Source organism: Drosophila miranda (assembly GCF_003369915.1).
Source record: "Drosophila miranda strain MSH22 chromosome Y unlocalized genomic scaffold, D.miranda_PacBio2.1 Contig_Y4_pilon, whole genome shotgun sequence".
Classification (NCBI taxonomy): Eukaryota; Metazoa; Arthropoda; class Insecta; order Diptera; family Drosophilidae; genus Drosophila; species Drosophila miranda.
In genome coordinates, this window is record NW_022881636.1 from 837,621 (window position 1) to 860,953 (window position 23,333).

The window sequence follows — 23,333 nt, forward strand, 5'->3', positions numbered from 1 at the left end:
GGCTTAATATATACATAAATACGATGGGATGTCCAATTATAATACAAAGTTAAGCCCAGTGTGAAAAACCGGTATTAGCCTTACGTCAATCTCCAACACCTAAATTTTCTATCATGTAAAGATAAATTCATGTGCCCCAAAATCAATACTATGGAAGTATAATAAATTTAAAATGCAATCTGTTCATTCAATAAATTAATTTATTCCTTCAAAGGAATGGTGGAGCAATGGAGCTCGTTTCGTTTCCTACCCTCCATCCTTTGCTAATTTCTTGGTGGAAAGAAAATGTCGACTGCCTCCTGCCCCGTGCCTTTATGTGTTCGAGTATTTATGTACCTTCTGTCATACATGGCCGGGGGTATCGTAAATTTACAACAAAATTGTTTTATGGCCCCACTCCATGGGCCCTCCTGGCCCCCCTCAGGCGGAGCTTGGCGTTTACGCCGTCGCCTGAAGTGCCATCAGGAGTTGGACAATTTCAGGCCCTAGACGACAGTTTGGTTGGGTGTCCCATCTTTAAGAGCACTTGGAATTTAATCATTTAAATTTCTGTGAGGATTTCCAAGAAAATAAATTTAAATATCTGCCGCTATAGAGTTTATATTTAAATCCGATTTAATGTAAAAGCGGATTACGCTCTTCCATTTTGAAGGGACTTCGGATAAGCCCTATCTTCGGAGACATCGGGATATGGAAGACCTTTTTGATCTCTAAAAACCAAGCTTCGCGGGGATAAAAATATTTCGTTGAATTTTTAATCGCACATTAACGACACAGCTGTTTTTATTTTATCGTAGCGTGACAGCCCTGGGCGGCCAGTGTGTACACTCTTTTGGACTACAATATTGTTTGTCTTGCTGTTGACAGCGGTAAATTAGGCAAATGGAAGGAAAAGTACATTGATATTAAATTAGTAAAATGTCTTGATCCTTGTCGTTACCTGCAAACAAATCAAAATGCACAGGGATATCGGATCGACTGTCATGCAGACTAAAGTTTCCAACAAACTTAACCTGGAGCTGGAGGTGGAGGTAGGCACGCGGCGCGGATGCTACAGCGCTGGCTGTGGCTGTTGATAAAGATTATTTGATAATGTCTTGGCGGAACTATCTGCCACGTCTGTCTCTGTCATAAGAAGAAAGTTGTTCCATGGTTAGAGAGAGAAAGAGAGATACATACGGAAAGTGTGTAAAAGCGTGGAGCAGTGAGAGCGGGTGCGGAAGCCACAGCGTGGATACAGAAGCAGCGGTAAGTACAAATAGCCCAACCAGGGAAGGATCAAAATATTGATGTCTGGAATGGCTTTATTCAAGTGTGAGAGCCTAACTGGGACTCGTGCGAGCAAAGGACCGACCCCACATATGTATTGTAAGGAAGTTCTCAGTCCGAGGTACAGCTTCTCAGTCTGTCCAGGGCCCGGTGCTTCCCCACAGCAAAATTTATTGCGTGAGGACCTAAGGGGAGAGCCGTTCGCAGCGAAAGCGCACCCGTGGGGTGGATCGAGGCGCGGGTGAACTCGTGCTTGGGGAGCTGCCGAGACGTGTGTTGGGGGTCATGCGAGGCGGGAGGAGGGGGTTTGGGTCAGGGGTCGGAAGGGTAGGGGAGAGGGGAGCCCAGCTTAGCAAATGCCGCATGATCCACGACTCAGCCCTCCGAGATCACTCTCGAGCCTCGCCCGCGCTGGACCGTGCCAGGCCTCTGCTTTACCTTTTGCAGCTTCTCCGCCGCTTCGTGGCTGGGCAGCTTTCGGCTGTCGGCCTCGGCTGCGTGGGCGAGGCCGTTCTCTCTCTTGCTTTGGCTGCGTGGGCGTAAGAGCGATCGGCGAGTCTCTTCGTTTCCTTCTCTTCCATGTAGGCTCTCTTTGCTTTCTTGTTGTCTCTTCGCTGCTAATAAGTAAACGCCTCACGATTTTAGGGGTTTTCTTAGCCTATTTCTTATTTTAATTGGGGAAACTAAGGATTCATTGTTCGTTGTCTAAGTAATACTAATTATAATAGAAGTAATAAGAATCGGATAAAAAGTGATAATGAAATAATGAAATTAGATAACCAGCCGTCGGGGCGGTCCTTCCAGGGGATGGTGTCGTGGTTAGTGCTGTGGAGGCTTATGCCTTCACACTCCCTTCCTACTTCGGGGTATGGCGCGGTGAAATGCGCACCAAATTCCCGCTGATGCATACGCGGAAGCGTTGGCCGTCGTGGTGTTCTAAGCTGCGGATCCGGCTGCGCCCGTGACGCGCCGCGTTTGCCTGAGCGCTGGCGCCTTCCAACAGGCTTTGCGGGATGCGGCGGTCAGGCGTGCTTACCGCCAGGCGACTGGGGCGATTGGCCATTCCTGCTCCTCCTGCAGCGTGTTTAGCTCGGGCATCTCCTCGAACGCTGTGAGCAGTCCGCTCGCCTCTGCCTCTTCCAAGCCCAATGACAGGTCGCTGTCCTCCTTTGGTTGGCTCGCGTTTCCTGGTTCGGCCTCTCGGGCCGTGCAGCTCGTCGGTTCCGGGTTCGGGGCGTTGTGGTCGGTGGGAACTGGCGATAGCCACTTCATTGGTGCGTGGTCCAGCGGCTGCCAATCGGGATTCTCCCTTCTTTCCGGGGCTGCCGCCTCCTCCTGCGCGTCCCACTCCTGCAGTCTGGCGTGCCACCCGTCGTCCCTGCTGGTGTCCGGGATCGGGCCGTTTGGGTTCTCCTGCCGTCCCAGGATCCAGACTACCTCCTCGTCTCCGTCATCCCTGGGTATCGGGGACACGGGTCCGTCCCCCAGGCCGAGTTCCTGGAGCAGTTGGGGCAGCTCATTGCCGGTTACGTGTCTGGGTGGCTCGTGTTCATCCTGAAGGCCGAGGTTCCGGAGCCGTCGAGGCAGCGCATCGCCCAGACTGCCGTCGCGGATCCGTAGCGGAGTGGTGTCGTCCTCTCCTAGGAGCTGTACCTCGTCGTCGCTTGTTGTGTCGTTGTCCGACGCGGGGATGATCTCCCTCTCGGGCCCCGGTGGGCCCGATGGGCCGTGGATGGGCGAGCAGCAGTTGCAGGGTCCTGTCGGCGTCCTTCCAGGTGGTCCAAGGTGCCACGTCAACCGCGATGTTGGCTGGAGTGTTCTTCTGGCAGTTTGCCGGCCCATCTTCGTCCTCGCTCACGTCCGAGTATGGGCCCGTCGTGGCCCGCTCGGCCTCCAGTTGGCGGTTTAGCTCCCGGACGGAGTGCTTCACCCATGGGCGGCCACCCGCTTTTCCGAAGCGTCGGTCGTGCAAGAACTCTTCATCGGTGCTTGCCTGGCAGGTCGGCTGCCAGTGCTTGTCGGCCTCCATCGTGGGGCTGGTGAACCCTTCGTCGGAGCTGCTGTCGTAGCTCGGCCGTGGGGTCAGCGGTTCTCCCATGCGGAGTAGGCGACGAGCTGGCCCTGGATTGATCCAGTGGAGCCGTAGCTGTCTCTGCCCAAGTCCTTTGTTTCCTGCTGTATCCTGTTGGTGACTTCTGGTTCGACGAGCTGGCCCTGGATTGATCCAGTTGAGCCGTAGCTGTCTCTGCCCAAGTCCTTTGTTTCCTGCGGTGTCCTGTTGGTGACTCCTGGTTCGACGAGCTGGCCCTGGATTGATCCAGTGGAGCCGTAGCTGTCTCTGCCAAAGTCTTCCTTTCGTTGCGTTGTCCTGTTGGTGTCGGGGTTCGTGCTGGGGAACTGGCCATGGTTGGTTCCATCGGTGTCGCAGTTATTTCCGTCGTAGCTTCCTTCATGTCCTGTTGTGGTGGCGTAGTCCTGGGGTTGTTGCGTGATCTTGTCTGGTAGGGCTTTGCTATCACTGCGGTTGGATGGTTCGTGGTTGGCTGTGGGTTGTTGGTCTGCGGCTGGTATCGGATGGCAGTGGAGTCCGCAAACGTGATAGACCGTGGGCGTGGCTGGGCGGTGCATGATGGTATCGTCCCGGCGGGTTTCTGCTGCAACTTCAGCTGCAGATATGCCCGTCCGCAGTGGATCCTTGCGCGGATGCCACAGAGGAAGTCGAGCCCCAAGATGAAGTCGTCTAATACCGTGGGGAGTATAAGAAGAGATACCTGTGTTTCTTGCTGATCCAGGCGCACTGTGACTGCTATCGCTTGGTTGATCTCATTCCTGGTACCATCTGCCAGGCGGATCCTGGTCCTCACCTCTCGCCTGTTCTCGGTCGTCCCTATCTCCTTCGCCAGCCGCTCACTGATGAAGGATCGTGTGGCTCCCGTGTCGAGGGTGGCCGCAAATGCTCTCCCATTGATGTCCACCAGGGCAGCGATCCTTCCTCCGGTCATGCTTAATGGGTGGGTTTCTCCTGTTCCTGGGTGCGCGCCTCCGTCCATGTCCCAGTTGGGCGGAGACCCGACCCGTTTCCCGACGCTGGTTTCCGGCAGCAGTTGATGGTCCGGACCCCTCGGTGGCCACATTCCCAACAGAACAGCTTCTGTCGGTTAGTGCACGCAGCACTGAAATGGCCGTTTTCCCGGCAGTTCCGGCGGGCTCGTTGTACATCGATCGCCTGCTCTTGCTCATGGCCGATTCCTCGGTTGGCGATCTCGGTTTTCCCGCGTGTCTCGTGTGTGTTGCCTCGTTGTGGGTTGGTTCCATTGCCGGTATAGGCGGCACAGGGTCGATGGTTCTGCGTGGTCCCGACGCCGCGGAGTGCGTCTCGGTCCCGCGCGGTTTCGTAGGCCGAGACGAGCTGGGTCAATTCCGTGAGTGATCGGAAATCTTGTCTGCGCGTGTACATTTGATACTCCGGACGGAGATTTTCGTAGATCCGCTCGAGTTCCTGTTCCCGAGTATACTGGGCTCGTTGCATCATCAGACGCAACTCGATAAGGTAATCCCGGAAGGATTCCTTGGGCTTCTGTTCCCGACTTCGTATGGTGTCTTCCAGCCGCTTTCGAAAGTCTGTCCAATTCTGTCCCTGCATCTGAAAAGTTCGGAACCATCCTTCGGCCTTACCTGTAAGGAGACCGCGGCAACTGCTCTGGGCTCCCGCCGTATGATTCCACTCGCTCCTCGAGCCTTTCGATGAACGCCAGTGGGTCCGCGTGGCCGTCGAAAGTAAACCCCCATTTCCGGAGTTTGTCCGCCAGTAACGAGTACGAGATCTCACCCCCTCCGGGGCGAGAGACCCGATGTCCCTGAGGAAGACGTGGATGTTCTCCTTCCGTGGTTGTCTGGTGGCTAGGCGTGGCCAGGGGTCCAGCGGTAGTGGGTACTGGCGCGTGGTTCTTGCTGGACGCCTCTGGTCTGGTTCCTTGGAGTGGTCCTTGGGCAGCTCGTTGTGGTTGCTCGTCGTGGGCGGCCGGTGTCTCGGTTGCTGACTCGCGGTATCCGTGGGTGGATCCTTGGCTCGTGCTGGGCAGCTCGGGTACAATTAATCGCAGTTTTAGTCCCTCCTTGCTGTCTTTCATCTTCGTCTGGCTCTCTGGCCCGGGTGACGTGGCTGGACTCCGGTGGTCCCTGGGGCTCGGTATGTTCCCAAAGTGCGTAGCCAATTCGTCCAGCCTTGCCTGCACGGCTTCGGGGTGCCCAGGGCGTGCGATGAATGCGGTGATCCGGCTCCGTAGGTCCTCTTCAGTCCCAGTTTCTCCTAGTCCAAACTCCTTAGCTAGGCTCTGCAGCTCGTCCTTCCTGCGGGACGCTATCCAGCGGATGTTCATCCCGATCCTGGTACACTAATCGGGGCACCGGTACGAGTCCTTATCAGCACGGTACTGGGTCTGGGGCTTCTGTACTAGGATACGCGGCACAGGGTGGAAAGTCCTGTTCGAAGGACACGCGGCACGGTACTGGATCGGTGATCCTGTACTAGGATACACAGCACTGGGTGAGGGATCCTGTTCGAAGGGCACGTGGCACGGTTCTCGAAAAAGGTTCTGTCTGACTGCTCGGTGGTAACTCTGTGACTGCTCGGTAACAACTACCTGACTGCCCGGTAATGACTGTCTGACTGCTCGGTAACAACTGTCTGACTGCTCGGTAACAACTGTCCGACTGCTCGGTAATGACTGTCTCGACCGGTGTTCCTGCTCCGCCTTATATTGGCCGTGGCGTGGCCATGGCTATGTGGCCGAGGGCTCCTCTGCCATGTAGCTGCTCCTCTGCGATCGCCCTCTGTCCCCCGCTGCTCCGTTGTTCTACCGCTGCTTCGCTGCTTGGCTGCTCTGTCACTGCTTGGCTGCTCTGTCACTGCCTCGCTGCTCTGTCGCTGCGCCTTCTCCGCTCTGCCGCTTCCACGTTGCTCTGTCGCTGCTGCTTATCCGCTCTGCCGCTGCCACGTTGCTCTGTAGCTGCTGCTTCTCCGCTCTGCCGCTGCCACGTTGCTCTGTCGCTGCTGCTTCTCCGCTCTGCCGCTGCCACGTTGCTCTGTCGCTGCTGCTTCTCCGCTCTGCCGCTGCCTCGTTGCTCTGTCGTCGCTGCTTTCCTGCTCTGCCGCTGCGCCGCTGCTGCTGCTTTGCTACTCTGTCGTTGGTGCCGCTTTGTCGCCGTCGCGTGCCAAAGTTTTAGGCGCCGTCTGCGGCCATTTTCTCCCGGCACGCGGTGCTGTGTCTTCGGCGTCTCTCCCCGTCTCTTTCTGGCGCGTAGGTGGCTGTCTGCGTGGTTTTTCGCGTCTCTCCCCGTCTCTTTCTGGCGCGTAGGTGGCTGGCTGCGTGGTTTTCGCCGGCGCGTCTGGGACACGTGCCGGCGGCTGTTGCTTGGGGGGTATTAGAGAAACCAGTCTCAGCTGTACATAAGTCGAGGGATCAACGATTGGTGCTGGCTATTTGCCGGGACTCTGATTTTTGGCTGCTGATCACTGATTTTAAGTTTTCCCTCCTTTTCTCCTGCTGCTTTTCCTGATCCGTGGCTCCTAAACATCGTTTGCCGTTTTGCTTTTGTGGGTCTTGCCTTTTAATTGTTGGCTGCTGCTTGGTTCCCTTTTCACTTCTAACTGCTTTTCACTTATTCCCTATGCTCACCGACTCTCCCCTCGTGTCCCTGCTCGGGCGCCATCTGTAAGGAAGTTCTCAGGCCAAGGTACAGCTTCTCAGTCTGTCCAGGGCCCGGTCCTTCCCCACAGCAAAATTTGTTGTGTGAGGACCTAAGGGGAGAGCCGTTCGCAGCGAAAGCGCACCCGTGGGGTGGATCGAGGCGCGGGTGAACTCGTGCTTGGGGAGCTGCCGAGACGTGTGTTGGGGGTCATGCGAGGCGGGAGGAGGGGTTTGGGTCAGGGGTCGGAGAGTAGGGGAGAGGGGAGCCCAGCTTAGCAAATGCCGCATGATCCACGACTCAGCCCTCCGAGATCACTCTCGATCCTCGCCCGCGCTGGACCGTGCCAGGCCTCTGCTTTACCTTTTGCAGCTTCTCCGCCGCTTCGTGGCTGCGCAGCTTTCGGATGTCGGCCTCGGCTGCGTGGGCGATCGGCGGCTTCTCTGCCGCTTCGCTCTCTTGCATGCTGTTCCTTTGCCTTCGGCCGTTCTCTCTCTTGCTTTGGCTGCGTGGGCGTAAGAGCGACCGGCGAGTCTCTTCGTTTCCTTCTCTTCCATGTCGGCTCTCTTTGCTGCGTGGCCGGAGTAGGCGTCTCTCTTTCGTGTTGTCTCTTCGCTGCTAATAAGTAAACGCCTCACTATTTTAGGGGTTTTCTTAGCCTATTTCTTATTTTAATTGGGGAAACTAAGGATTCATTGTTCGTTGTCTAAGTAATACTAATTATAATAGAAGTAATAAGAATCGGATAAAAAGTGATAATGAAATAATGAAATTAGATAACCAGCCGTCGGGGCGATCCCTTCAGGGGATGGTGTCGTGGTTAGTGCCGTGGAGGCTTATGCCTTCACACTCCCTTCCTACTTCGGGGTGGGGCGCGGTGAAATGCGCACCAAATTCCCGCTGATGCATACGCGGAAGCGTTGGCCGTCGTGGTGTTCTAAGCTGCGGATCCGGCTGCGCCCGTGACGCGCCGCGTTTGCCTGAGCGCTGGCGCCTTCCAACAGGCTTTGCGGGATGCGGCGGTCAGGCGTGCTTACTCGCCAGGCGACTGGGGCGATTGGCCATTCCTGCTCCTCCTGCAGCGTGTTTAGCTCGGGCATCTCCTCGAACGCTGTGAGCAGTCCGCTCGCCTCTGCCTCTTCCAAGCCCAATGACAGGTCGCTGTCCTCCTTTGGTTGGCTCGCGTTTCCTGGTTCGGCCTCTCGGGCCGTGCAGCTCGTCGGTTCCGGGTTCGGGGCATTGTGGTCGGTGGGAACTGGCGATAGCCACTTCATTGGTGCGTGGTCCAGCGGCTGCCAATCGGGATTCTCCCTTCTTTCCGGGGCTGCCGCCTCCTCCTGCGCGTCCCACTCCTGCAGTCTGGCGTGCCACCCGTCGTCCCTGCTGGTGTCCGGGATCGGGCCGTTTGGGTTCTCCTGCCGTCCCAGGATCCAGACTACCTCCTCGTCTCCGTCATCCCTGGGTATCGGGGACACGGGTCCGTCCCCCAGGCCGAGTTCCTGGAGCAGTTGGGGCAGCTCATTGCCGGTTACGTGTCTGGGTGGCTCGTGTTCATCCTGAAGGCCGAGGTTCCGGAGCCGTCGAGGCAGCGCATCGCCCAGACTGCCGTCGCGGATCCGTAGCGGAGTGGTGTCGTCCTCTCCTAGGAGCTGTACCTCGTCGTCGCTTGTTGTGTCGTTGTCCGACGCGGGGATGATCTCCCTCTCGGGCCCGGGTGGGGTGATGGGCCGTGGATGGGCGAGCAGCAGTTGCAGGGTCCTGTCGGCGTCCTTCCAGGTGGTCCAAGGTGCCACGTCAACCGCGATGTTGGCTGGAGTGTTCTTCTGGCAGTTGGCCGGCCCATCTTCGTCCTCGCTCACGTCCGAGTATGGGCCCGTCGTGGCCCGCTCGGCCTCCAGTTGGCGGTTTAGCTCCCGGACGGAGTGCTTGACCCATGGGCGGCCACCCGCTTTTCCGAAGCGTCGGTCGTGCAAGAACTCTTCATCGGTGCTTGCCTGGCAGCTGCTGTCGTAGCTCGGCCGTGGGGTCAGCGGTTCTCCCATGCGGAGTAGGCGACGAGCTGGCCCTGGATTGATCCAGTGGAGCCGTAGCTGTCTCTGCCCAAGTCCTTTGTTTCCTGCTGTGTCCTGTTGGTGACTCCTGGTCCGACGAGCTGGCCCTGGATTGATCCAGTGGAGCCGTAGCTGTCTCTGCCCAAGTCCTTTGATTCCTGCGGTGTCCTGTTGGTGACTCCTGGTTCGACGAGCTGGTCCTGGATTGATCCAGTGGAGCCGTAGCTGTCTCTGCCCAAGTCCTTTGTTTCCTGCTGTGTCCTGTTGGTGACTCCTGGTTCGACGAGCTGGCCTTGGATTGATCCAGTGGAGCCGTAGCTGTCTCTGCCCAAGTCCTTTGTTTCCTGCTGTGTCCTGTTGGTGACACCTGGTTCGACGAGCTGGCCCTGGATTGATCCAGTGGAGCCGTAGCTGTCTCTGCCAAAGTCTTCCTTTCGTTGCGTTGTCCTGTTGGTGTCGGGGTTCGTGCTGGGGAACTGGCCATGGTTGGTTCCATCGGTGTCGCAGTTATTTCCGTCGTAGCTTCCTTCATGTCCTGTTGTGGTGGCGTAGTCCTGGGGTTGTTGCGTGATCTTGTCTGGTAGGGCTTTGCTATCACTGCGGTTGGATGGTTCGTTGTTGGCTGTGGGGTGTTGGTCTGCGGCTGGTATCGGATGGCAGTGGAGTCCGCAAACGTAACAGACCGTGGGCGTGGCTGGGCGGTGCATGATGGTATCGTCCCGGCGGGTTTCTGCTGCAACTTCAGCTGCAGATATGCCCGTCCGCAGTGGATCCTTGCGCGGATGCCACAGAGGAAGTCGAGCCCCAAGATGAAGTCGTCTAATACCGTGGGGAGTATAAGAAGAGATACCTGTGTTTCTTGCTGATCCAGGCGCACTGTGACTGCTATCGCTTGGTTGATCTCATTCCTGGTACCATCTGCCAGGCGGATCCTGGTCCTCACCTCTCGCCTGTTCTCGGTCGTCCCTATCTCTTTCGCCAGCCGCTCACTGATGAAGGATCGTGTGGCTCCCGTGTCGAGGGTGGCCGCAAATGCTCTCCCATTGATGTCCACCAGGGCAGCGATCCTTCCTCCGGTCATGCTTAATGGGTGGGTTTCTCCTGTTCCTGGGTGCGCGCCTCCGTCCATGTCCCAGTTGGGCGGAGACCCGACCCGTTTCCCGACGCTGGTTTCCGGCAGCAGTTGATGGTCCGGACCCCTCGGTGGCCACATTCCCAACAGAACAGCTTCTGTCGGTTTGTGCACGCACCACTGAAATGGCCGTTTTCCCGGCAGTTCCGGCAGGCTCGTTGTACATCGATCGCCTGCTCTTGCTCATGGCCAATTCCTCGGTTGGCGATCTCGGTTTCCCGGGTGTCTCGTGTGTGTTGCCTCGTTGTGGGTTGGTTCCATTGCCGGTATAGGCGGCACGGGGTCGATGGTTCTGCGTGGTCCCGACGCTGCGGAGTGCGTCTCGGTCCCGCGCGGTTTCGTAGGCCGAGACGAGCTGAGTCAATTCCGTGAGTGATCGGAAATCTTGTCTGCGCGTGTACATTTGATACTCCGGACGGAGATTTTCGTAGATCCGCTCGAGTTCCTGGTCCCGAGTATACTGGGCTCGTTGCATCATCAGACGCAACTCGATAAGGTAATCCCGGAAGGATTCCTTGGGCTTCTGTTCCCGACTTCGTATGGTGTCTTCCAGCCGCTTTCGAAAGTCTGTCCAATTCTGTCCCTGCATCTGAAAAGTTCGGAACCATCCTTCGGCCTTACCTGTAAGGAGACCGCGGCAACTGCTCTGGGCTCCCGCCGTATGATTCCACTCGCTCCTCGAGCCTTTCGATGAACGCCAGTGGGTCCGCGTGGCCGTCGAAAGTAAATCCCCATTTCCGGAGTTTGTCCGCCAGTAACGAGTACGAGATCTCACCCCCTCCGGGGCGAGAGACCCGATGTCCCTGAGGAAGACGTGGATGTTCTCCTTCCGTGGTTGTCTGGTGGCTAGGCGTGGCCAGGGGTCCAGCGGTAGTGGGTACTGGCGCGTGGTTCTTGCTGGACGCCTCTGGTCTGGTTCCTTGGAGTGGTCCTTGGGCAGCTCGTTGTGGTTGCTCGTCGTGGGCGGCCGGTGTCTCGGTTGCTGACTCGCGGTATCCGTGGGTGGATCCTTGGCTCGTGCTGGGCAGCTCGGGTACAATTAATCGCAGTTTTGGTCTCTCCTTGCTGTCTTCCATCTTCGTCCGGCTCTCTGGCCCGGGTGACGTGGCTGGACTCCGGTGGTGCCTGGGGCTCGGTATGTTCCCAAAGTGCGTAGCCAATTCGTCCAGCCTTGCCTGCACGGTTTCGGGGTGCCCAGGGCGTGCGATGAATGCGGTGATCCGGCTCCGTAGGTCCTCTACAGTCCCACTTTCTCCTAGTCCAAACTCCTTAGCTAGGCTCTGCAGCTCGTCCTTCCTGCGGGACGCTATCCAGCGGATGTTCATCCCGATCCTGGTACACTAATCGGGGCACCGGTACGAGTCCTTATCAGCACGGTACTGGGTCTGGGGCTTCTGTACTAGGATACGCGGCACAGGGTGGAAAGTCCTGTTCGAAGGACACGCGGCACGGTACTGGATCGGTGATCCTGTACTAGGATACACAGCACTGGGTGAGGGATCCTGTTCGAAGGGGACGTGGCACGGTTCTCGAAAAAGGTTCTGTCTGACTGCTCGGTGGTAACTCTGTGACTGCTCGGTAACAACTACCTGACTGCCCGGTAATGACTGTCTGACTGCTCGGTAACAACTGTCTGACTGCTCGGTAACAACTGTCCGACTGCTCGGTAATGACTGTCTCGACCGGTGTTCCTGCTCCGCCTTATATTGGCCGTGGCGTGGCCATGGCTATGTGGCCGAGGGCTCCTCTGCCATGTAGCTGCTCCTCTGCGATCGCCCTCTGTCCCCCGCTGCTCCGTTGTTCTACCGCTGCTTCGCTGCTTGGCTGCTCTGTCACTGCTTGGCTGCTCTGTCACTGCCTCGCTGCTCTGTCGCTGCGCCTTCTCCGCTCTGCCGCTTCCACGTTGCTCTGTCGCTGCTGCTTATCCGCTCTGCCGCTGCCACGTTGCTCTGTAGCTGCTGCTTCTCCGCTCTGCCGCTGCCACGTTGCTCTGTCGCTGCTGCTTCTCCGCTCTGCCGCTGCCTCGTTGCTCTGTCGTCGCTGCTTTCCTGCTCTGCCGCTGCGCCGCTGCTGCTGCTTTGCTACTCTGTCGTTGGTGCCGCTTTGTCGCCGTCGCGTGCCAAAGTTTTAGGCGCCGTCTGCGGCCATTTTCTCCCGGCACGCGGTGCTGTGTCTTCGGCGTCTCTCCCCGTCTCTTTCTGGCGCGTAGGTGGCTGTCTGCGTGGTTTTTCGCGTCTCTCCCCGTCTCTTTCTGGCGCGTAGGTGGCTGGCTGCGTGGTTTTCGCCGGCGCGTCTGGGACACGTGCCGGCGGCTGTTGCTTGGGGGGTATTAGAGAAACCAGTCTCAGCTGTACATAAGTCGAGGGATCAACGATTGGTGCTGGCTATTTGCCGGGACTCTGATTTTTTGGCTGCTGATCACTGATTTTAAGTTTTCCCTCCTTTTCTCCTGCTGCTTTTCCTGATCCGTGGCTCCTAAACATCGTTTGCCGTTTTGCTTTTGTGGGTCTTGCCTTTTAATTGTTGGCTGCTGCTTGGTTCCCTTTTCACTTCTAACTGCTTTTCACTTATTCCCTATGCTCACCGACTCTCCCCTCGTGTCCCTGCTCGGGCGCCATCTGTAAGGAAGTTCTCAGGCCAAGGTACAGCTTCTCAGTCTGTCCAGGGCCCGGTCCTTCCCCACAGCAAAATTTGTTGTGTGAGGACCTAAGGGGAGAGCCGTTCGCAGCGAAAGCGCACCCGTGGGGTGGATCGAGGCGCGGGTGAACCCGTGCTTGGGGAGCTGCCGAGACGTGTGTTGGGGGTCATACGAGGCGGGAGGAGGGGGTTTGGGTCAGGGGTCGGAAGGGTCGGAAGGGGAGAGGGGAGCCCAGCTTAGCAGATGCCGCATGATCCACGACTCACATCTGCGTCGCCGGGTCCCCAGGGCGAGGGTGTAGGAGAGGGAACCCAGCTTTGCGGATGCCGCGTGAATCCACGACTCACATCCAGCATCGCCGGGTCCCCCAGGGCGAGGGTGTAGGAGAGGGAACCCAGCTTTGCGGATGCCGCGTGAATCCACTACTCACATCCAGCATCGCCGGGTCCCCAGGGGAGACAGGTATGGGGAAGGGAAGCCCAGCTTGGGGGATGCCGCATGATCCACGACTCACATCCCCTTCGCCGGGACCCCAGGGAATAGGGAAGAGAGGGGGTGGGGCTGAGGGACTCCTACGGGCGAAAGTTCTGAAACCGGTGGGTTGAGGTGGGTGTCTTTATTGTGGGGGGAATAAATGACAAAAATTTACAACATTTTCGGGAAAACTCCTGGTTCTGTGCGTACACCCTGCCTACTGCACCGATCTATCCCCCCCCCCCCCCCCCCCCCCCCCCCCCCCCCCAGAGCTCACATACGTGAGGTGGCTCACCCTTGCTTTCCCTTCCTTGGGTCCGGCGGCCGGTCCTCGTCACGTCGGTGGCTTCCTTTGCACACCGCGGTCACAGCTGGTTTTTATTCACCGCGTCCGGCTTATTGCGTACACGGCGCGGTCACGGCTAGTTTTTAACTCTATTTTGGCTTCCGCCGCACAACCGGTCTGGCTCAGCCCTCCGAGATCACTCTCGAGCCTCGCCCGCGCTGGACCGTGCCAGGCCTCTGCTTTACCTTTTGCAGCTTCTCCGCCGCTTCGTGGCTGCGCAGCTTTCGGATGTCGGCCTCGGCTGCGTGGGCGATCGGCGGCTTCTCTGCCGCTTCGCTCTCTTGCATGCTGTTCCTTTGCCTTCGGCCGTTCTCTCTCTTGCTTTGGCTGCGTGGGCGTTAGAGCGACCGGCGAGTCTCTTCGTTTCCTTCTCTTCCATGTCGGCTCTCTTTGCTGCGTGGCCGGAGTAGGCGTCTCTCTTTCGTGTTGTCTCTTCGCTGCTAATAAGTAAACGCGTCACTATTTTAGGGGTTTTCTTAGCCTATTTCTTATTTTAATTGGGGAAACTAAGGATTCATTGTTCGTTGTCTAAGTAATACTAATTATAATAGAAGTAATAAGAATCGGATAAAAAGTGATAGTGAAATAATGAAATTAGATAACCAGCCGTCGGGGCGGTCCCTCCAGGGGATGGTGTCGTGGTTAGTGCTGTGGAAGCTTATGCCTTCACAGTATCTGTGACATATTCAATGCTCACGCTTGTGTGACTGCGCCCCTGCGAGTCCTTGTCTGCATCCATTTGCCGCTCGCACCCGTGTGCCCAACATCAAAAGCTTTTCACACTTAATTGGGCGTAAAATTAAATCAGAATTGATTAGAACACTTGAATGACAACAGCCGTGGCCGTGTTGCTGATGTCAATGGCATCAGAGACAGCCGCATCCTGCCAGCATCCAAGCCCCCAAGCCTCCCAGCTCCCAGCTCCCACTCCACCTCCTTCCAGCAATTCCGCTGGCATTCTAAGCATAAACAAACTTTTTGGTTTCGATTTTCCCCAGCTGACGCACGGCACGGCAAGGCACGGCACGTCGGTGACTTCGGCCTAGTTCCTGCCGCTTCTCGGGGCTCCTGCCACTTCCGAAGCCGGGCACTCCCGAGACAGACTCCCGCACTAATTGCTGCTGGGAACTTCCCTGGGAAGGCTCTCCCGCAACCCTGTTTTTCATCGGAAAGTTTATGAAATTCAATTTCCCCAAAAATGGGGAATGGAATGGAAAAAGGCCGGGCATCAATTTTCCTGCATTATCGTTTAATGAGCCGACAATTATGCGAGGCCCCTCTGCTTCGGCACCATGCACGTCTATAGATATTCAATTAACTTGTTTTCACAGCCATAACTCTCCGAACGAGTTCATTCCACATGCATTTGGCCAGGGCATAGGGCAAGTCAACTCGATTTCCGGCTATTAAGACATGGCTGAATTTCAGACGTGGAATGCAACGCCATGGAGTGCCGAGTCCAGGCAGGATAATTACATTTTAACCGGGTGATTCGAGCGGAGAGGAGAGTCGACAGCAACGTCAACGGTAATGGATAAATGCACATCTTCCGCCGCCCTGGGGGTCCTGGGAGCCGTCCTGGGGCACGGCACATTTAATGGGAAATGAATGGCAATGTTTGAGGTAGAAAATTATGAAAACGTTTCCAGGGGTAAGTTGTACGAAAACCAGCACGAAGTGCCCTCCATAATCTTCCACTTAAAGTTGATAAAAAATGTAAACGACTTTCATTTCGCCCGGGAGCGATACCTCTGACGAGGACTTCAAAGGACAGCTGGAAGACTCAGGACAAACTCGAGGCGAAAGTGCGTAGCTCATTGAATTGGATGGATTGTCATCCCAGTCGGTGACAGCAATCAAATCAATCACACCAGCCTCCACCTGAGTAGAGCAGGCAGGTCAAAGTGCGGCAGCCTTGGAGGATAAAGAATGGACCCCTTTTCTGACATCTGGTGATGTTTTGCGATGCAGCAAGAGGGAATTCCTACACCGATTGGGGCAAAACTTGGGCTAGGTACAGCTGGCAAGGCCGATAGCTTGATCCGATTCATAAATAATATACAGCTAAGAGTACTATATGTTTGGATTCATTGGGAATCCGTGCGTGGTGATGTCTAATGCAATTTGCGTAATTGAAACCCACTCGAAAGCAATTAAATTTCCTGTCGTTGGACCACTCTCCGGCAATGAGTAATTGCAATCGAGATTCCCAACTAATCTTCAGGTAAAACAATCCATAATGGAGCAGAAGTTTTGTTCACACTCGGCATTTATCAAGTTTGAAGTTTTAATTTGCTTTCGCCCCAACAAAAACAACTACAGAATACAGAATAACAAAAGTGTCAACACGATTATAATTGAGTTTAATTAAGCCGCAAAGTAACGCCTCTCAGCACTCTTGTCTGTGGACCGACCAACAGAAATTTAAAATATTTGCGCTAATCCACTTGGCAACGGCCTAACAGAAATGAACAGCTGGTGCCAGTCCAGGCCTCTTCAATGAGCCAACTTTCGGATAAAAGAGGTACGTGTCAAAGGCTTCAAATACTCGTATTTGCTGGGCCAAAGTACGTACAATAAACTCGAAGCAATCCGAAGAGCAAAGTTGCGATCTGGAAATTTATGGATGGCGAAGGCCAAAATGTTTTGCTGTAGGTCCAGGCCCAGGCTTAACCCATTTGTTGGCCCAGCTCTGAAAATGTCACATGCTCCTCACACCCACAGCTACACCCACACCCTGTGTGGTCTGGGTCTTGGCCGTCTGGGTCCGTCTCGGCCGGATTTGTCTGCGCCAAAGTTCACTGACACTTTCATGAGTTTTCTTGGGTCGACGAAAATAGTTTTTCCACATTTCGCATTCGACCGAGTGGAAATGAAATCCCCTTGGAGCATAGATAGAATATTTCAGAGCAGTGCTCGCTGCCAAAAGCTTACTGTTACACATTCGTTCTGCGAAACGAAATCCAGTTAATTAAAATGTGGCAAGCAAATAATCAACAAGCAATTCAAACTAGAAAAAGACCACAATTCTGCTTCCTCTCTGCCTTTGCCTGCCGTAAATGGCCGTCCAATTGGTAATGGCTCGACAAAAATCCCACATTCATATTTACGAACCATAAATATGGACTCGTACTACCAAAAAAAGGAAAGGAAAAAAATAAAAGGAGGTTAACCAATTTGTTCGCTTGCGGCTGCTGTAAGTGACAACAAAAGAGGTGGTGGAGCCGGTCAAGGCATTGTAGCTTTTTACAAATGAGTTTCCGTATTTCATTCGGATTCCATGCATATTGCATTTTCTATAAATACAGTATTTGCCAACTGTTCTTTTTTATTTTCACTCTCAAACTGAGTCAATGCAGTGCGTGGGCGGAGGTGCAGATGCAGCTGCAACAGCAACAGCAACAGCATCGGGGCATCAGCATCAGCACCGAAAATAAATTTCAAATATGTCACAAGCAAAATGAGATAGAATTTTTAGGCGAATATTCGATGTGCCATGCTGCGTGGGCAGCGATGGCCAAATGCAGGGGAAGTCAATGCGCTCTAGCCGAAAAAGTGAAAGCCAGCATCAATCATGTGAGCAGGCGAGGGGATATAGTTGTCAATCGATTCGCAAGAAGTTCAGGGTTTCCTACTGAACTGAACCGTTCGACAATAGTTCTCTACGATCCAGACTACAAGGTGGCAAAACAATAACACTCCCCCACACACCAGACGTGCGATGTCTCAGCTAATTTTCATTGCCACAAGCGCGGACGGGCGTCCTTCAGGGCCTGCCAAATTCTAAATTTTGGCTAATTTGTCAACAGCCCCCCAGCATTATCCGCACATATCCGACAATTTGGGTAGAACCAAACATCTAACAAAAGCTGTACACATTCGCTACTTACACTATATGGATAGTACGGATTGAATTACTGGAACCATGTGTCCGCTATAGAGAGCTTAGCTTGTACATACATAAATGGGCACCTAGCACTATTATATTTTGCATGCAAATTCCAGGACACAAGTGTGTACCCTCACGTAAAGATGATGCCAGAAATTCCAACTGACGAAGCAGATATGCGATACACTGCATCAGCAGTAACCCACCAAGATGAGGCTCCTCCGTGCTTAGCCGCCTCCTTTGGCACTGACACTTGGCATTTCGCAACCTTCTCGAGCCAAGGCGAGCACTTCAGAAAATTGAAACTTTCAGTTTTATGCCACCATCGAGCACACAGCACAGTACTTTTACATGGCCAAGTGCAACTCTTTTGGCTGACTTTTCAATTTTCTAATATGCTTTAAAGCTTCTGCTTGATGCTGTTGGGAGCGGCGCCTATTGCTTAATTCGATTTTGCTTGACTTTGATGCTGGCAAACTTCATTTGTCCGACTCTAAAAGCGTGAAATAGGATTAGGCCGACGGAAATGCATTCAAGCTGACTTAAATCCATTTCTAGTTGGGCAACGATACAAGTAAGTATACAAGTAAGTATACAAGTACAAGTACGATACAAGTACCAATTAATAATCTATAGGAAATCAGATTTGAGAGGAGTTAGGGAAGAGAGAGTTGCAGTGCACGCAGTTTATGGAAGAGATCCAAATTAAATTAAGACTGCCAGAAGTATTCCACAAATAGCCATGACCAGAATGAAGTTACTTTGGGCCAAGGCGATGACGGGTCAATACTTTTTTTCCAGGCTTGTGGATAGATCAGCGTCAGTGCGGCGCCTTAATGCAAGTCTGTGAACGAATTGTATTTGGTAAATTTTCTTTACAGGAATCCGAAAGGATCGAACAAGGTGAAAATGAGCAGTGTACGAATTAAAAATTTTACCATTTAACCATTTGGTAATTTGGTAAACCATTTTTTTGTGAAGCTCAAGACTCAAGCCACGGAGTACCATTAATAATACGAAAATGTACAGTAATTAGTATCTGATCTACATCCATACAACATTGAAATGCAGCCCTGAATATCGCTCCGATTATAATCGGGAGACAGCTCTGCTTTTCACTTTGAATTCCGGTTTGAGCAGGCGACGACTTTCAGTGTGAAAATCCGAACAGTCATCCTTTCGAAAATTGTGCCAGCGAGCGGAGCTCATGTTAAGTGGAAAATTAAATATAAAAATTAAAATTCCTCTCAGAGTCGTAGTGAGAAGTGTCGAACAAAATATTCTAAAACTGTATTTAGCACGCGCGTGTTCTCAAGTAAGCTCACACATATTTAAAGTGAACGAGGGGGAACGTTGTGAGTTGCTGCGGAGACCGCAACTCTACATTTATACCCGATACTTAGTCAGTAAGGCTCTCCTCCGGCAGACGCCGCTAATATTGAACGACACGACAAAGAGTGCGTGCGAGAGACAGAAAATCAGTCTGAGCGTGACGTCGGGCGCTGCGTAGCCAGTGCAAATTGATTTGTTCCTTTTGGCTATAAAAATTGTCTGATCTGATCCAGATTCAGCAACCTGATAGATATGATCATTATCTATGATTCTGCGTTTTTAGTTTTCTCGTATCTCCAAAATTGTGGATGCCACAGATTTTCGTCTTTTAGGGGGCGGAAGGGGGTGGGGCGAAATTAAGAGATACACGTTTTTTAGTGAAATCTAACAGGAGTGCGGATACCAAATTTGGTTACTCTAGCGTTAATAGTCTCTGAGATATGTGAATATCCCCAGATTTTCGTCCTTTGCGGGGGCGGAAGGGGGTGTGGCGAAATTTTGAAACAAACTCGTCTCGGTCCGATATCTTAGGAGTGTGGATACCAAATTTGGTTGCTCTAGACTTTATAGTCTCTGAGATCTAGGCGCTAATGTTTTACTCTAAGCAAAGCCGCCTATGCTACGTGTGTGTTAGAGAGAGACAGAGCGAGAAAAATGAAATTGTTTTCTTGATGCTGGCTATAATAATAATACGATCCAAATCAGATTCTTCAGTCTAAAAGATATAGTCATTTTCTACGATTCTGCGTTTTTGGTTTTCTCATATCTTTAAAATTGTGGATGCCACAGATTTTCGTCCTTTGTGGGGCGGAAGTGGGCGGGGCGAAGTTTTGAAATATTTTTGTAGCAGTGACATATCACAGAAGTCTGGATCCAAAACATCGTTGCTCTAGCTCTTATAGTCTTTGAGCACTAGGCGCTAATAGGGACGGACAGACGGACAGACGGACGGACGGACGGACGGACGGACGGACAGACGGACAGACAGAAAGGGCTCAATCGACTCGGCTATTGATGCTGATCAAGAATATATATACATTTTGGGGTCGGAAACGATTCCTTCTGGACGTTACACACATCCATTTTCACCACAAATCTAATATACCCCAGTACTCATTTTGAGTATCGGGTATAATTAAAAATTTCGCATTTGCCGCACACACGAACACACGCACGCACACACACACGCCGGTTTTGTGAACTCACTTGACGAAAAGAAAGCGAGAAGAAAAAAGTTGCCAAATCAAAATGGTCACCGAGCCGAAGTCCGTTGAGCCCAAGGTCAGCACCAAGGAGGCTCAGTGCCAGTCATCGGACTGCGAGACTTCCCAGCAGGAGCCGGTCTCGCAAGTAAGCAGCCCGAAGGGCGCCCGTGTGGGGATCTTCAATGCCGAGGACTTCTTGTCGCGTGCTCAGATGAACGACAAAATCAACAACATCTTGCGCTCGCCCACCAAGCCGCCCAACGGGGTGCGCCAGCGCTCCGTCTACACCAACAACCCATCGCCGGTAAGTGAAATTCCAAGCAATAACGTGAAAGTTTCTTCAATTTTCAGACATTTTGTTTTACAAAACTGCCGCATCATCGCGCTAGCAGGGTATCAACAGCGAGTTAACAGCCGCCGCAGTCTTAACAGCTCGGCAACAGCAGCATTGCCACATCACCTCATTGCCCTCTCCTGTTATTTCAGACCTTCTTATTTTCCGTCTCGCTCTTTTCCACCATTGCTCTCTTACTTTCCGACTTCTTCTCTATTCCCCCCCTCTTCTCTTCTCTTCTCTTCTAATACTATTCAAAATAGTTTGGTTAATTTCTATAAAAATCAAATGCAAATTGGGAAAAACGCACACTCGTATGTAAATACATATATGTATGTATGTATGTATATGCATGCGTTAACAGAATGTCGACAGAATGTTAGCAACAGTTGCAAAGTCATTCGATTTCTGCGCTGCTGACACTTTCTCTCGTATCTGTCGTTTTCTCTCCTGCCGGTATTCAATTATTTTCTGGCACTTTCACTTACTCACCTCTTCATTTCCTTCCTGATCTAACTTCCGCTACTACCTCTCGCCTTCTCATCCCCCCTCCCTTAGCAAGCAAGCTTGCGTGTCGGCATGACTGGGGGCAGCTGTCCCAACGCATGAGCAACATCTCGCTGTCCTCCGGCACGGACTCCGTGGGCCACATGGATCGCGGCAGCAGCTCCAGTCTCGCTAGCAGCGCCACCGTTGGCACCAACACCATCACCAGCGGCATTTCCAAGGAGTGCGCCAATTACCCCGTCGGCAGTCAGTCGGCCCGTCCATACGTCCAACTGCCGGGCATACACATTTCCAACCCTCCCCAGTACGGGCCAGGGAATATGCAGGAAATAGACGCTGGCAAAATGGCGCCCACCTATGGCTTCGACAGCGAGAAGAACTACTGCCTGGTAAGGGGCTCCTGCATATCTGTAAATCTAGCCGATTCTATGCTCAATCTCAGAATTCCCAACAGTTGCCGTCTCCAATGCCCCCTCCACCATACGCCTTGGCACGCGTGAGCAGCACACGCAACTTCGAGCTCGAGAACCACACACCGCCGGAATGTCCCGGCTCTGGACCCATTGCCATGACGGACGGCACCATCCAGTTGCGCCTCCGCGATGGCGGGCGGTGAGTGTGGACGCCCCCAGCCCCTTGGCTCTTCTTTAAAACAGACCCCTAATGATAATACCTTTCTTTGCATGGGGCAGCATTGACATGACTCTGGACAAGGCGGTGCGCGTGCTCAATCAGCGCAGCATCGTGGCAGTTGCTCTATCACGCAACTGCAGCAACTCGGCTTTGATCCACCCCAATGGACGCATCTTGCAGAGCGGCGCTAAAGTCGAAATAGTCACCTACGACGGCATGAAGGGCAATTGGTAATGGCTCGACAAAAATCCCACATTCATATTTACGAACCATAAATATGGACTCGTACTACCAAAAAAAGGAAAAGAAAAAAATAAAAGGAGGTTAACCAATTTGTTCGCTTGCGGCTGCTGTAAGTGACAACAAAAGAGGTGGTGGAGCTGGTCAAGGCATTGTAGCTTTTTACAAATGAGTTTCCGTATTTCATTCGGATTCCATGCAATTGCATTTTCTATAAATACAGTATTTGCCAACTGTTCTTTTTTATTTTCACTCACAAACTGAGTCAATGCAGTGCGTGGGCGGAGGTGCAGATGCAGCTGCAACAGCAACAGCAACAGCATCGGGGTGGCAGCAACAGCACCGAAAATAAATTTCAAATATGTCACAAGCAAAATGAGATAGAATTTTTAGGCGAATATTCGCTGTGCCATGCTGCGTGGGCAGCGATGGCCAAATGCAGGGGAAGTCAATGCGCTCTAGCCGAAAAAGTGAAAGCCAGCATCAATCATGTGAGCAGGCGAGGGGATATAGTTGTCAATCGATTCGCAAGAAGTTCAGGGTTTCCTACTGAACTGAACCGTTCGACAATAGTTCTCTACGATCCAGACTACAAGGTGGCAAAACAATAACACTCCCCCACACACCAGACGTGCGAAGTCTCAGCTAATTTTCATTGCCACAAGCGCGGACGGGCGTCCTTCAGGGCCTGCCGAATTCTAAATTTTGGCTAATTTGTCAACAGCCCCCCAGCATTATCCGCACATATCCGACAATTTGGGTAGAACCAAACATCTAACAAAAGCTGTACACATTCGCTACTTACACTATATGGATAGTACGGATTGAATTACTGGAACCATGTGTCCGCTATAGAGAGCTTAGCTTGTACATACATAAATGGGCACCTAGCACTATTATATTTTGCATGCAAATTCCAGGACACAAGTGTGTACCCTCACGTAAAGATGATGCCAGAAATTCCAACTGACGAAGCAGATATGCGATACACTGCATCAGCAGTAACCCACCAAGATGAGGCTCCTCCGTGCTTAGCCGCCTCCTTTGGCACTGACACTTGGCATTTCGCAACCTTCTCGAGCCAAGGCGAGCACTTCAGAAAATTGAAACTTTCAGTTTTATGCCACCATCGAGCACACAGCACAGTACTTTTACATGGCCAAGTGCAACTCTTTTGGCTGACTTTTCAATTTTCTAATATGCTTTAAAGCTTCTGCTTGATGCTGTTGGGAGCGGCGCCTATTGCTTAATTCGATTTTGCTTGACTTTGATGCTGGCAAACTTCATTTGTCCGACTCTAAAAGCGTGAAATAGGATTAGGCCGACGGAAATGCATTCAAGCTGACTTAAATCCATTTCTAGTTGGGCAACGATACAAGTAAGTATACAAGTAAGTATACAAGTACAAGTACGATACAAGTACCAATTAATAATCTATAGGAAATCAGATTTGAGAGGAGTTAGGGAAGAGAGAGTTGCAGTGCACGCAGTTTATGGAAGAGATCCAAATTAAATTAAGACTGCCAGAAGTATTCCACAAATAGCCATGACCAGAATGAAGTTACTTTGGGCCAAGGCGATGACGGGTCAATACT